This window comes from Palaemon carinicauda, chromosome 27, assembly GCF_036898095.1.
Source record: "Palaemon carinicauda isolate YSFRI2023 chromosome 27, ASM3689809v2, whole genome shotgun sequence".
NCBI classification, from domain to species: domain Eukaryota; kingdom Metazoa; phylum Arthropoda; class Malacostraca; order Decapoda; family Palaemonidae; genus Palaemon; species Palaemon carinicauda.
Genome location: NC_090751.1, coordinates 58,447,246 through 58,455,226, shown reverse-complemented (window position 1 = coordinate 58,455,226; position 7,981 = coordinate 58,447,246).

The window sequence follows — 7,981 nt, the reverse complement described above, 5'->3', positions numbered from 1 at the left end:
CATGCCAGGGATTCCTCTCACCCCTTTCAGGGGGAGAGGAAGCTGCCACTGATTAGTGACCCCAGTCAGAAGGCACAGGCTCATTGCCTGTTTGAGCGCTCTGACTACGGCATCCCACCAGGAATGCCGACCAATCCTCGCGCTGACAGGGAGTCCCTCTGGAGGGAAGAGGATCGTTCGATCCTCGGGGGGAGATGACACATGAGGGTTCGCCCGTAGAGAAACTGCAGTGAAGGGAGAAGAGACCTTTGACCTGACCGGAAATCTCCCCCCCTCCGGAGAGGGCGCTACTCTGCGCTGCGGGGAGGTAAACGCGGAGGTGGCCTGACTGCCATAAGCCCTGATGTAAACAGGGCGTGGCCGTGTCGGAGAACGGTGCGCCGATCACGCTGACGATCGCGCGAAAAGCACAGATCTGGGTAGCGCGTGAATAATGCATGCGTAGCAGATAACTGCGTCCGCATGCCCGCGAGAGCGTGGGCGTATCGGCGACCGCGTGAACGATCCCCGCGCGTATGAAAATCGCTGGCGCTTGCGCGTGAAAGATCGTGGGCGAGGGAAATCATCCCACGCGTAAATGATCTCGGCGAAAAAATATCGCCGGTGCTAGCGCCGACAGCGATTGCATGTGGGGAACCATCCCACACGCAGAAGAATAACGCAGAAGAAACACTGACGATCTTCGGTGCTTACGCGAGTATGAAGATCGTCGGCGCTAGAGCGAGAAAAACCATAGGAGACAGTGGGCGGAGACCCATGGTGCCCGCATGCGACAGATCTCCAACTATTTAAGGCGATCGTCGGCGATTCGCGCGAGCCCGGACGATCTCCGACGTTCCCGCGTAAGCGACGATCGTCGGAGCTCACGTGCGAGGGAAGATAGTCGGCGATCACGAGCGGGAACCTCGGTGCCCGCGCGCAGACGATCTACGACGATCGCGAGCGGGAAAACCACGCGCAAACGATCCGTGCGATGATTGCATGAGCCTCAATGGTCGCACGCGGGAAACTATCCCGCGAACGAAACAATCTCCGAGGAGTGGTCTCTGTGAGGTACCTTTCCCGCGAACGGGAGAGTTGTCCTTCGTAGAAGAGACTTAAGAGACACCCTAGGCTGAAACGCTGGTGAGCGCCAGTGCGCTAACTCAGGAACCCCAACGATGTGCACAAAATGCGCAGAGAACGTTGGTAGCAGCCTAACTGAATACTGGAACGGGGTGTCTCTGAGGGCAGACTCAGGAACAGCAGGAACAGCAGTCAAGCGCAAGCGCGTAAGGGAACGTTGGCACGCAGGTGATACCTGGCACTTAAGGGACTTACTCAAGGTGTGAGAAAGTCACTCCTGTCCCGAAGGGAGGAGCCCGTTAGATAACGGGGGCGTGGGCGCCCAAGGCGCGTCTGCAATCAGGAACGGATACAGCAGGCAACAGGTACACTGAGGAGAAGTTGCAAGACCCCAAAGGGTCAATGCAACGAGAAGCCGAAGTTTCTCCGTCACTAATCACCGAAGTGTAGAAGTGACTAAAGTTACGAGAGCCCAAGGGAACTGCGTAACTAAGCTCCGAGACCCCGAAGGGTCAGGGAAAAAAGGAAACCGAAGTTTCCCTGTCACTAAATACCGAAAGTGTTAGTGACTGAACAGCAAGCTGTTGTAAACAGGAACAATCCTCCGAAGAGGAGTCTCTATGAGTGGCCTCTCTCGCGAACGAGAGAGGTGAGCACTTCGTAGAAGAGACTGTCGATGGAGCCCCGAAAGGCCCTGAGATCAGCAGACGTAACAGGAACAATCCTCCGAAGAGGAGTCTCTGTGAGCGTCCTCTCACGCGAGCGGGAGGGGACACTTCGTAGAGGAGCCCTTAGTGAGGCCTCCCTCGCGAACAAGAGAGGGCCAGACTGAACCTGCAGCTGCTCAGCCCCTTGAGCGTAGCCACAGAAACGACTGCTCAGCCCCAAGAGCATAGTCGCTAGTACCATGGTCTAGCCTTGCAACCGCTCAGCCCCTTGAGCGAGTCACAAGGGCGGCCGCTCAGCCCCAAGAGCATAACTCCCTAAAGACCAAGGAAGTAAAAGGGAAGTTAACTAACTACCCTGGAGGCGAACCTCCTTATCGCTCTAGGATGCAATGAAGAGCTGGCAGTAGTCATGGGGGAACTTCTAAGAGAAGGAAACGCCCCTGACGAACGCCTTGAGACGGCGGAGAAGCCGACTCCCCAGGATAACAGGACAGCTCTGCTTCGAAGGCACACAATAGGCACGAAGAAACAGCATCGCAAACTGGAAAATAAAACAAAATAATTATTTAACAGAAATTCCCCCGGGTGAAACTCCGAAGAGAAACCCCGAGGGAAAAAATATCAGAACGAAAGAAGGTATGCGCTCCCCCTCCCCCACCCGGCATGCCCAGATGAGGGAGGGGGAACGAAGTTAAACAGAATTATAACATTATAATTATGCAACTGACTTTGAATCTTTCAAGGATCACCGACCCCCAAAGGGACGTGAGCCCTGCCTGAAAAGTTGAAACACAATTATGTTCATAAAAATAATTGAGACAAATAAACGAAACAGCGACTCGGACTGAGAAGCTATCATAGGCGTAGTATGGAGTAAGAGGTGAACGACCTCAAGAGAAGGGCCGAACTCCACGAAAGGCAACCATGGTGGCCTAGAAGATCAAGGCCGTGATCACGGAAAGATCGAGGTGGCCTAAGCCGGCGAACTCTAGCAGACGTACACAATACACACCGCACAACACCGAAAGTAAAGGAAACTTACATTTTCTATACACAAAAATATATATAAACATCAGTAATGTTTAAATATATCCAGTATAAGAAAAGGAAAGTTGAAAGACAAAACAATAATGGCCGTCAAGAGAGCATAGGAGCGGAAACCTCCGATCACTATGCGAGCCAAAAGTTAAGTGGAGTATTCTCCGGTGTGTGTGAGGGGGAGGGGTAGCTAGCTACCCCTCCCTACCTCCCGCTAGCTAGCGGTGGGGTAGGAAACCCTCGTTAAAACTTTATGGCTCGTCATCGGCTGTCGCCAAAGTAATTACCCCATGTAAATAGCATGGTTTGTACAGTATTCAGTTACGGAACAATTGAAATTTTCAAAGATAGATGCTCAAAACCCCAAAAACATTTATCAATAACTGGATCACCTTTAGTTCCAAAAGGAATAACTTTAATCATGCTCCTAGTCTGGATCTTGTTTCAGTTTCAATACTCTTTTCTTCACTTGGAAATTCCTCCGGAACCCATTGGAGGGAAACTACAAATGACCATCTTACTGTGAAAGTTCCAGAATTCATACTAAAAGAATTTAGAAACGTACATTATTATATTATTAAGTTTGTCTTTCTAAAAAAAATTATCTGAACAACACCATTTACATGTAAATCTTACCCTACGTTCATGAGGTATTCTTTGATAATACAAATTTTTAATAGTAAATTGTAATTTCCCTAATAAAACAAACAGTACTTTATATTTTTCCTAACTATACAAACTTGAGTCCTTTAATAGAAATATACCGTACTTACTGTAGAGCTAAACATGAAAATAGCTGGCAGTAGTTAGCTGGAGGGTGGTAGGTAAGCCACGTACACCCAACAGACCACTTATCTCCCACTTTTCCCTTAAATTTACAGGATGCAGGGTGGTTGAGGTGGGAAATGTAACTTAAAGGACTCTGGTTTGTATACAATAGTTAGGAAAAATACAAATTACAACTAAAAATTCATGATTCGTTCCTATTTGAATACAAATGCTTTCTACTGTATAATAGGAGACTTATACTTTGGAGAGTTTTTTAGTATCCCCAAACTGGGAGATTTACTTTCCAGGCAAGTGTCAAAGCACTTTAGTCCTGTATAGGAGTAAGACCAGGTGTTAGACTAGATCACTACCAAAGCCTGGTGACACTCAAGGAAGAACCTATATCTGTGGGATGTCATGAATGACTACACCCTAAGGAATGGGAAGAAAGAAGAGATAAAGGGACAGTTCAGTTTACCCTCTCATTCTTGACTAAAGTTGCTGCCTCTATTTTAGACAAGATTTTTGGCATGTGAAAAAGCTAGGTTTGCTACACAATCTGTTGTGTAACTATCTGTAAGAAGATGCAATATAAGACTTCTTGCACTTTAATCTGGTATGGTCCATTTGTATGCTTGTTTGCAGGAAATGTTTGCCAGGTTGACAGAAAACAAAAAACTCTAGAATCTCTTCTATTATTCCTTCCATTGCTGTAGGTGGAGTTGTAGTGTCCTCCCAGGACAAGAAGGCAAGTTATCCTGGTCCCCATAGTCACTTCTTGTAGGGAAGAAATGAAGATCCCTGCCACGACCTTAGGAATCATGATGGAGAATTTCAAAAACAGAATGCCTTATCCAGAAATATAATGTAATTTTCTAATCACTTTGCCGCGCTTAGGCTAAGGAAGGACAGTCTCGAGGGTCAAAGCCCTTTTTTCCGCCAGCTCTGAGGGCTAGAATGAATCCCTGAGAAACCTGAGAACGCATGACCGTTCCACATGGTTCAAGATCTCAGGGTCGTTAATACTGTCCTCCGCTATTCACGAGTCATCAATTCTCGCAGAGTTCAGGTTTGAGTAATTAATGAAACTTTGATCGAGGGCTGAGCTGTATCCGATGAAGGAAGATAGACAAACAGCAGATTCAGATACCATTCTCCATATGGCTAATTAGGAGCTTTCAGTGAAATTGGAAAATGGGCAAAGAGATACAATAGTCTAGGATTCCTAGGAATGTTGGAAGGCAAACCCGAATGCTGCTAAATACAGGAAGTTTCGTGTTCGACTGAATAGCAAACAGGTTAAACAATAATGAAACTTTTCCGCCAAGTAGTGATGCAGGAATCACATTTGACCTCCTACAGTGTTCCTGATAATTAAGTATGTCTGCTCTTACAGTCCTCTTGCTTGGATGAAATTTGGAAAGAGCTCTACCAAGATGTCAACTTCCCAAGAATACACTTTGATAAGTGTCTGTGAAAGGAGCACCATTGTCAACTTAAAATCAGAAATGAGAGCCTTGTTGTTCATCACCGATACTGAGTACTCTACCTAACTCGTTTGGAAAATTTGCAAAGAAGTAACGCTGCATGTATTACAGGCAAGTTGCAAAGCAGGTGTGTTCCTTCCATGGCTCATACCTCCAAGATTGTTTAAGTACTCAGGTGGATGCCACATCCCTCCTCTGCTACACTGTGGACATAAAATTTCCCGGAGGCGAGGAGTTCCTGCAATGAGAATCATCATGCAGCTACCCGCGTAGATCACCCAGTATTCTTGCTCTAACAAAGCTAAAAGGTAAAGGGAATGCTGGCAACACTTCAGAAACTACAAGAGATTGCTGAGGAAGAACCCACGAGGAACTAGCATATCTATCAATGCCGTCTCTCTCATCAACAACTCACAAATGAGTGCAAAGACCGTGGTAATCGTAGACCAAATATTAAAATAAAGTTTGGGACCATAGGGTCAAAGATACCCCCAACATTCTTCAATGCATCCTCCTTCCCTTCGACAGAACAGGGCAATCCCCTGTAGATGAAAAAGTGATGAACTAACATTTGGCTGGCCTCCTTTGATGACAGAACTACTACTGGCCCTCACGTTCTTCAAGGGCAAGGGTATCAAGTGCCTTAGCCTTTGGAGAGCAAACGGGAGAGTGTACATAGCAACATCACACTAGAGCCTGTCCCTAGTTGGCAAGGATCCTTGCCAGCTATTATGAAAGCACGATATGGCACCTTTGTGCTTTAACTGGTGCTGTAATTGGACCTGAAAGGGTACCTGTTCAACCTCTAACGCACAAGCGAGTTGTAAGGTCTTTGTTTGGAGCATGTGAAGATATGGCCTGGATCAGTCTCCAGCACGAAGAATCTGTCTTGAGGGGAGGCCATAATTGGTGATGAACCTCAAGACCATAATTGGTGAAGCGCGAGCGACCGGTGGGGATATCGTACGCTGGGATTATGTGCTTTGTGAATGATCAATTGGGTTGAAACTGTCTGCTAATATTTCTGTATTACATTACTTTTGCTCATATGTTACATCTCGTTCCTTCTGCTAGGATGTCGTCTCTTCATCCCAAATGGCATAGACTGTGTTCTTTTCCATATGAGAGTTGCACAGGACTAGGTTCCTTCCAGCTTTAGGTCAATTGTCAGCACTAACTTCTCCCAGTATGAGAGAGGGCAGATAAAAACCATATGAACATTCATACTGAATAATCACACACTTCCCCCAGAATAGTGCGCGCCCGCATTCCTTCCCGCTTCGTCCCTCAAGGGAGTTCCTGGTACCGCCCTCTCTCTCCTACTAGGAGAAAAACGGTAATTATCATATGAGACCTGCATCTATCAGTCTTCCTGGGCATCCTAGATGAAATCTTGTTTTACTCTAGCAGTAGCAGTGAAGACTCACGAAGATGAGGAAGAGAAGGAAAAAATTGAAGTCTGCTTTCTACCGAATTGTACAAGCCAATGACAACACTTGGGGAGTGGGGGGGGGAGGGAAAGAGATCACAGTAACTAAACAGCAACTAGTTCATATATCCTTAGTACTTTTTCGGGACCAGAAAACCACTGAAGACAAGAGGAAAAGAGCAGCATATCTCCCTTCACCTTCTTCCTCCAACAGATCACATTGATGTCTAAGGATTTCTAAACTACTCGGGAATACGATTCTATCATTACATGGATATGCAAGCAAAGGGATAAACAGCAAACGGGATTGCTATCTAACAGGAACAAGACAGTGGATATTGGCAGTTTAACACTGAAAACTGTTACCTAACTAGTTATTGGGAAACTGCAAGTCCTTTCTTCCTGCTGAATATCCCTCGCACATGATGACTAGCATATAAATTTGTCTCAAAGAGAAAGATTAAAACGTCAAATAAATATGGTGGAAATATTTTCTGTACTATCCACAAGTTGAAAGCAGTGGGGCCTTAAAGAGACCTGTTGGATGGACTGGGATTACCTGCCACCTACCATTACCTTGTTAAATTTTAACGGCTACATCCAGCTCTGCTGCAAGCACACTGCTATTCAAGGACAAAGGTTTGTATTCGTGCGGGCACAAATATTTATCAACAACTATTACTGTACTGAATACAAAAGAACTGATCCCAAGAAAATTCTCTATAAACAAATGCTTCCGTAACCAAAGTTACTGTACCGTGCAATACAGTATTTCAAATCGCCTTCAACTTACTACAACCAATGGCTACTGAGGTGCAGGCACCATCTCTCTCATGGGAAGATGACATTTTCACTTGCCAATCTCTATATAGTAGGCAGGGGGGGAAAGTTACCCATGGATATTAAAGGTTTTTGGATTTCTTATTCAGAGATCATGTTAGCACTGGCAGTTAACAGAATTTTTTTATTCAAAAGGTATGATTGTTAAAAATGAAAAAAATTTTACCAACATACCTGTACTAATGTTTAAATCTTAATAATCCAAGACCAAATTCTCAGTAGGTTCTCAAACTTTCAAAACTTGGGTCAATAACTGGATCATCTTTAGTTTCTACAAGAATGCTCCAAATCTGGTTCTGGTTTCCTCTTCAATAATTTCTTCAGCATTTTGAAACTTCTCCAGTGATCTATTACCAAACAAGTCTATTAAGCGCTAACTACAAATGACCTTTGAAATAATTGTGAAAAATTAAATAAATCCTACTAAATTTTAGAAAAAAAAAATTCACACATCCAAAGTTTGGATTTTTAAAAAAAAATACCTAAACATTATTTACACTGGAAATAATTTTTCCCCAAGTTCATTAGGTACTTTGACAAATGGTTATAAAGAGACAATAAGTAAATATTCAAATGATTCCATAACCAAATAATGTAAATTTCAAATCTCCTTCAACAAACTGCAATCAACTACTATTTTGGTAATAGCACCATATTTTGAAATTGCTCAAGGTAAACGATACAGC